General features: G+C 34.3%; 1 protein-coding gene across 5 annotated transcripts in view; it reads right to left on the reverse strand.

Moving 5' to 3' along the window:
* Nucleotides 1-7,202: 7,202 nt before the first annotated feature.
* Nucleotides 7,203-7,738, reverse strand: part of NEK7 (NIMA related kinase 7) — a 165,214-nt gene continuing 164,678 nt past the window's right edge. For all 5 annotated transcript variants that reach the window (XM_001139810.8, XM_016935078.4, XM_063794003.1 and 2 more), the window contains one exon: nucleotides 7,203-7,738. This exon is cut by the window's right edge and continues 2,477 nt beyond it. The gene's annotated coding sequence lies outside the window, so the exon portion shown is untranslated.

A 7,738-nucleotide genomic window follows, 5' to 3' on the forward strand; every position in this document is an offset into this window, starting at 1 on the left:
TGTTCTGCAAAGTAAGACCCACACCTGGACCTGCAGAGGTGGTTTTATTTAGAAAACACCACAGGAGTTCCATGATCTATAACACCTAATATGCAATGTTCTATTAGATTAATAAATATTAGCATAGAGGTGAAATAATAACTTATTTCATAGAGGTGAAATAATGCAGGGAATAATGGAACACTAAAAGTCAAGAGTAACTAATACAACAGACTGGAACAACATTTTTTGATATTTGCTGAACGTTAACAGCTTACTAAATGAAATACATACTTATCAAAGTTAAGGAAAAATATTGGATGGAAGCAACATCTAGCTATGTAATAAGATATTATTGAAAGAGACGCCATTTGTTGAATTCATTCCGAGAAATCTACTGATTCAATAATTATGCTTACATTCAATATTTATGGTCTCAGGTATTTAAGTTATATGCATGTATCTGGATGATTAGTTAATAACTGTACTCTTGTGACATTTGACTCTTTAAATTTTATTTATGTATTTTTTTGAGACGGAGTCTCGCTCTGCTGCCCAGACTTCAGTGCAACGGTGTGATCTTGGCTCATTGCAATCTCTGCCTCCCAGGTTCAAGTGATTCTCCTGCCTCAGCCTCCCAAGTAGCTGGGATTACAGGCATGTGCCATCACGTTCAGCTAATTTTGTATTTTTAGTAGAGATGGGGTTTCACCATGTTGGCCAGGCTGGCCTCAAACTCCTGACCTCAGGTGATCCTCCCGCCTTGGCCTCCCAAAGTGCTTGGATTACGGGCATGAGCCACCATGCCCAGCCCTTAAATGTTATTTTTAAGGGTCTTACATCTTTCCCTTCCCTTTTCTGTCTTTTAAACCACAATTTCTTGCTTCATTTCCCTTCCTTTAAGACAGATAGGGCTGGAGCTGTCTGCAGGACTACGGCTCCAGAGGACATTGGAGATGAGGAGGCAGCTGGGCCTGCAGGGCGTCCAGGGCTGAGACAGAGGAGGTGGTGGAAGTCTGCAAGTCTGCGCCAAGGAGGTTGTCCAAGCCAAGCAGCAGTCGGTAGGGTCAGAAGACCATCTACGTACAGTGGGAAAGAGCAAATATTGATACCGAGACCTGGGTTTCTCACTGTCTGAAAAGAGAGTTAAAATTCAGAAAAATAAAAACAAGAAAACAAAAACTTATGGTGTTGGATTAGAACTGAAAGTCTTAGGGTAACCTCATAGTTTTGTTTTTCATATAGACAGATGGATACAGAAATATATGCAAACGTGTATGTGCATTTCCTAGTTCTGTCTATTGAAAAGGCCCAGAAGCAATGCCAGCCCAGTACAAATGAGCACACCTGGCATCCAGGTCTCGATTTCTAAATACCATTCTTCCATAAAATAAATCGGGTACTTTGGGGAAAAAAAAAGCAAAAACAAACAAACAAACAAAACAAACCTGATTCTAGGCCTGGGGAAGAGAGGATATAAGATTAACCTATAATATATATATATATTTGTACCAGAAAGTAAGGAAATGCTCAAAAAATGATGGGGATTTGTCAAAAAGATACAGGAGCCAGTTTGTAGGGGCTCCCATTAACAAAATAAGGGACAATTTATGCATCAGAGAAGTAATAATAGTAACAGATTATAACCCATTGAATAACATAAGAATCTGTGTCTACACTGATATAGGTAATAAAGGAATAAAACATAAATTGGAGGAAAGGAGAAATTTTAATAGAACGCTAGCCAATAAATGTAGGAGGAATGACTATGTTGGTGTCACCATTTGGCAACCATCATAGTAATACTTCAGACAGGCAAGAATGATCAATAGATGGTAAAACTATTTAGAACTATTTAAAACTATTTATGTTTATTGAGAAACAAAATATCGATATATTCTCAAAGTATCTAACCCACTACATACTATTAATTACAAAGAAATAAACAGTAACTTTATAGTTAAGATCACCAATTTACCAAGTGATCAAAGTTTACATCACCAATAACAGACAAATTGGCATTCTTTCTTTATGATAGATTGCACTGAGATAAACTCAACATCATCACTTCAGTGATATTCCTGCCCAACTCTAATCATGAGGAAATACCAGACAAACCCAAATCGAAGGACAGTCTACAAAACTGGTTTCTAATTTTAAAATATGTCAAGGTCATGCAAAATAAAAAATAGACTGAGAATTTATTATAGATTGAGGGTGACTAGAGAGATATGACAACTAAATGTAGCATATGAACCTTGGCTAAATTCTGGATGAAAAACAAACAACAAAAAAAGATTTTTGCTATAAAGGGCAGTTGATGAAATCTGAACATAATACGTAGGTTAAAAACATTGAATCGATGTTAATTTCCTGATTGTTATGGTTGTATTGTGATTATGTAAAACATGATCTTGGTCTTTTAGGAAATAAATACTAAAATAACTGGGGGTAATGGGCTTCATGTTTGCAACTTGCTCTCAGTCGGCTCAGAAAAAATGTATATATAAAGAAACAATAATAAAGCAAATATTAACATTTTAGGAACCTGGGTAAAATATTCGTGGGAGAGCTTTATGCTAGTCTTGAGATTTTTCTATAAGTTTGCAAATATTCCCAAATTAAATGTTTAAAGGCATAGACTCAACTGAAAGTTAAAAATGAGTTAATTTCCTTATTATTTTAGAGTTGGGATCTCTGTCACCGAGGCTGGAGTGCAGTGGTGTGATCATAGCTCACTGAACCTGGAACTCTTGGGCTCAAGCGATCCTTCTGCATAGCTAGGACCACAGGCATGTACCACTGTGCCCAGCTAACTGAAAAAAAAAAAAAATTATGTTTTGAAAAAAGACACGGTCTTGCTATGTTGCTCAGGCTGGCCTCAAGTGATCCTCCTGCCTGGAACTCCTAAAGTCTGGGATTATAGGTATGAGACACTGTACCCAGGCAAGAGTTATTTTAATTAGGAAAAAAAAAAAAATCCATGTTTCGTACTGAACAAAAAAAAAATTACAAAGATGTATAAAGAAGAATATAACTATATTGGTCACGTTCTTTGCCATCTATCCTCTTAAGATGATTAATGTTAGCAGCTTAGTTTGTGTTCATCCTTACCTTCCTGTATGTTAATGTGAACACATTCAAACATAAGCACACTTAGTTTTGTTGTTTTTAAAGGGAACCACCATATATTGGCTTAGAACTCATATTATTACGGAAAGAAGCATCATGGACTTAAGGAAAAGATATAAAGCCAAATCCATCTTTTTATTAATAACAGGAGTGTAAAATAATTTATTCAATCAATGCCCTATTATTCACAGACATTCAGCGTTCCTCTTCTTCCAGTTATTTTTCCACCGTATACTATGCTGCAATAACAATCTTTGGAAAAACAGAGAAACAGAGAGACAATCTTTATAAGCTGCTGCTTTTGTTTCTGTAGAATAGATTCTCCAGATTGCTATGTCAAAGTGAATACGTGTATTTAACACATAATGCCAGATTACTTTTTATTCACAATTCACACTGCCAACAACCAGAAGAGTGCATTTCCTCCATCTTCTCCAACCTTGGAAGACATAACTTTTCATGTTTATTGACTGATTTCTTCTGCTATTGATTATTGATGTTCTTCCACTGTGAATTGTCCACTTAAATCTTTTGTTCCTTTTTTCTATTTGCTTGCCTTTTTACTTACCTATTTCACTTACCAATCTGAGGATATTTACTTGTATGTAGTCCTCAGTTTATTCTTGTATTTTGATTTTTCCTATCCATTGCCATTTATTCATTTTTTTTCAAGTTTTCTGTCTACCTTATATAGGTCACTCACTCCCAAGGTTGTGCTTCCTAAATTTTCTCCTAATAATTTCTGCTTTCTGAAAGAAATTACATCATTAATTCATCTGGTATTTACTTTTCTATGTAGAGTTAGGAATCTTTTTTTTTTCTTTCAGTGAACAGTTGTACTAGTACCTTTTAATGAAATACACAGAAGTTTTTCCCATAAACAGAAGTCCTCTCTTTCATGTATGATCCAATAATACTTGGGTGTATGTTTGACCTTTTTTGCCCCACCACTCTATCTACCTATATTCCTTGCCAATTCCATATTGTTTTAATTATTTTTATGGTAAGTTTTCATATTTGATAAGTGCAGCCCATTTTTGCTTTTAAAAATGTTCTTCACTATTCTTCTTAATATATTTTTTCATATGAACTTTAACAACATTCTATCTGGTTCCAAAAAGAAAGTGGGAATCGGATTGATACTGCAATACTAATATTATAGAATGCTTGATATTTATATTAATCTTCCCATTCAATAACATGATCTCTTTCTCTATTTGTTCAGGATTTGCTTTGTGTCCTTCAACAAGATTTTATAATTCTATTCATAGAAGTCGTACACCTTTCTTGATCATTTTTCTAAGCATTTTATAATTTTAACTATCATGATTTTCCCCCATTTAAATTGCTGATTATTGCAAGTAGAGAGGAAGGGTACACCTCCAAACTTACCTTGCGTTACTCCACCCACTACTCACCCACTTTCATCTTCTTTTGCATCTTAGATAGCAGAGTTACCGCTCACCCCAAGATCTTCACAGGTCTTCTTCCTCTGCCTGGCATGATCTTCCCCTTGTTTGTTCTTTGGCTGAGTCCTTTTAGGAATCTTAATTTAAATGTCACTCTCTCGGTCTTTCTCTTCCTTTATAGCACTCATCAAAACTTGCATTTATACATTTATATTTCTGTTACATGTGTTTCTTCCCAACTTGATTTTTAAGTCCATAAAAAAAGAATCATTTTGCTTAAGACTGTACATGTGGGTCTAGTACACAGGTTACTTGATAATTGTTTGTGGTTAATAGACCAATCCTTTCTGTGGATCCCATTCTTTACCACCTTTTGCACTCCCTCTCTAAAACCTTCAGTTTCTTCTTCATTTGCTAATTCTCTTAACTTTTAAACTTTATTTTTTAAAAAACGATCTGCTACCACTTCTGATTATCATCTGATTTTTCTCCATATGCCGTCATTCCTATTTTTACCCCAATGTTTCCTATTCTAGTCTCCTGACATGGCTGCTCTGAAGACGTTACGATGTGTTTCTCATTAAGTCCAGGGGCCTAATCTCAGTCCTTATCACTTTCAATTTCCTTGCAACCCATGAAAATGATAACTTCAAAATTTTCTTTTGGTTTAGCTTCTTTGTTTTTGCATCTCTTACCTGTTTCTTTGTCCCAGTCTTTCCTGATTTTTGATGTTTTGCATCTATGTTCAACACTCTGTGGTGCTTGGATAATGCTCATTTATTAATTCAGCAAAAATAAACTAGTACCACAAATCAGGCACTGTGCTATTAAGTGTCGAACACCATAGTGAACAACGCAGGAAGTATTTTTCGTTCTAGCATTTATCTATCAGGGAGATTGAAATTAAAGAATCACGCAAGTAATCACTTGGCTACAGTTGGGGTAAGCACTAAATGGAAAAGCACAGAATGTACTTGGTGGCTCCTGAAAAAGGGTATTTAAAGTCAGCTTTGAAAGATTAGTTGGATTTTTTTTTGCTAGCAAAAAGGGAGGAGCCATTTAAGCTACGCTGTTCCTAATGTGAGAAAGAGCCTGGGGCCTTAGAAAAACTAGGCCAGTGGGACTAATGGAGAGAACAAGGCAAAAGTAGATGGAAGTATAGCGAGAGAAGAAACACACAAATTCAACACTCGTGTGTGAAGAGCTACATTTATCACTATTAGTGCTTGATAAATGTAGCTCTTATTACGTGAGTGTAGAAGAGAATATGCAGCATTGCATTTAGTCATTATAAAATGCATTACAATTATCCTGTAGAGTTAGGAAATGATATCCCTATAATATATGTGAGAAAGTGAGGATATGAGCAATTAATTAATTTATATACAGGATTTCATTTTGAGAAAGGAGTGAAAAAATGATTTCCTATGCATTGTAACATTCATAGTAAAAATAAGGTACTCGAACCCCCTGGTTACAAATCCTAACTTTAAAATTTCCTTTGACTTTTTCAAGGTTTAAAAATAGATTTAGGTACCCAAGCGAACATTGAAATTGGTATCTAAGAAGACCAGAAAGAAAACTCCCTCAAATAAATCTCTCAATTAAATAGAAACTTTGCAAACATTCACATATTTGTCTGTTAATCATCATTAATTTTCCAGAAATTCACATGTAATTAAAAAGAACGCAACAACTTCATGGAAGTCTTTCGATAACTCAAGGGATTCACTGCAGTTGTCTTTGTTAATAATGTCATCATTCTGATTTTAAAAAGTAATTGCATCAATTTAATGGTACTTACAGCTGTAGCAATTAATACATTTAAGCATATATGCCTAAAAACAAGTATACTTTTTTGAAATAAAAATTCATAACTAGCCCCACTGTCTTGTGACTAAAATTATTACAAAATGGGTCATTCTTCATGACGGTATATTTGGAATATAATTCTGATGTGTAAGGTATATCCACTCACTGTACCACCAGTCTGGTAGGTTTCATCCCGCTAAGATCTTTCAGACTCACGTTTTCAGGTATAGCAGTAACCTTCATTTATTATGTGAAGGTAACACTCAACATAAACCATCTGTAACATTCTTAGCAGCCCATTACAATGACAGGAATTGAATCTGTCATGTAAATTTTAGACTCTAAAGCAAGCTTGTCCAACCCACAGCCCATGAGCCACATGCGGCCCAGAATGGCTTTGAATGCAGTACAATACAAATTTGTAAACTTTTAAAAAACATTATGAGGTTTTTTTTGCTATTTTTTCTTTAGTTCATCAGCTATTGTTAGTCTTAGCACATTTTATGTGTGGCCCAAGACAATTCTTCCAATGTGGCCCAGGGAAGCCAGAAGATTGGACACCCCTGCTCTAAAGATTCAAAGCAGTAAGATTAATATTCCTTTTTTTTTTTTTTTTTAACCTTTTAGAAAACGTTTCTCATTCAAAAACAGAAAATGATGTCCTGAAGATGTCCTTAGTTTAATGCATGTTGATAAAACTACTTTTTAGGATTCGTGTAATCTCTGTTATCACCCTTGTCTATTCCAATTCTTAAGCTTCTCCAAAATGGCAAAGTTATGAAAATGCGTAAGAACTGTTTCTGTACATTAAGTATTAAGTAAAATAAAAAATGGAAGACTTTAGGGGAAAAAATCATAGATACCCAGACATTTTACTGTATTCATTTTTATTTTTATATTTTTGTTTATATTAGGATATTATACAATTTTCAAAGCTAATAACAGAAATCTTTTTGTATGTATATTTAAAGCATAACAAAATAAAAGTATTTCACAAAAGATGTCCATATTACAGTACTATTGAAATATGAGGCACAGGTTAAGTATGCATTTGTGGGTTAAAAACATAATACATTCATTTTAAAGAATAAACATTTAATGTGAGTAACATTTTGGTTAAAATAAATATCATAGTAAATGTTAACAGCAACACCTGAAGTATATGGATACAAGAAAGGTGTTTTGTAATAGATACTATGTTGAATGGTAAAGCATTCATGAAATGGCTGTAATATCTTACTAAATTTACAATCATTGCACATTGTTGAGCACTTTATTTATATAGAGATACCCTTCATCCACCATTCCTAAACCTTACCACACAAAACAAAGTTACTCCATATTTTCACCTGGGTAACTGGTACCAATGTCTAAATAAGGTTTAGAATAGATATAGCTTTCATTTT

The sequence above is a fragment of the Pan troglodytes genome, chromosome 1 (genome assembly GCF_028858775.2).
Source record: "Pan troglodytes isolate AG18354 chromosome 1, NHGRI_mPanTro3-v2.0_pri, whole genome shotgun sequence".
Taxonomy (NCBI): Eukaryota; Metazoa; Chordata; class Mammalia; order Primates; family Hominidae; genus Pan; species Pan troglodytes.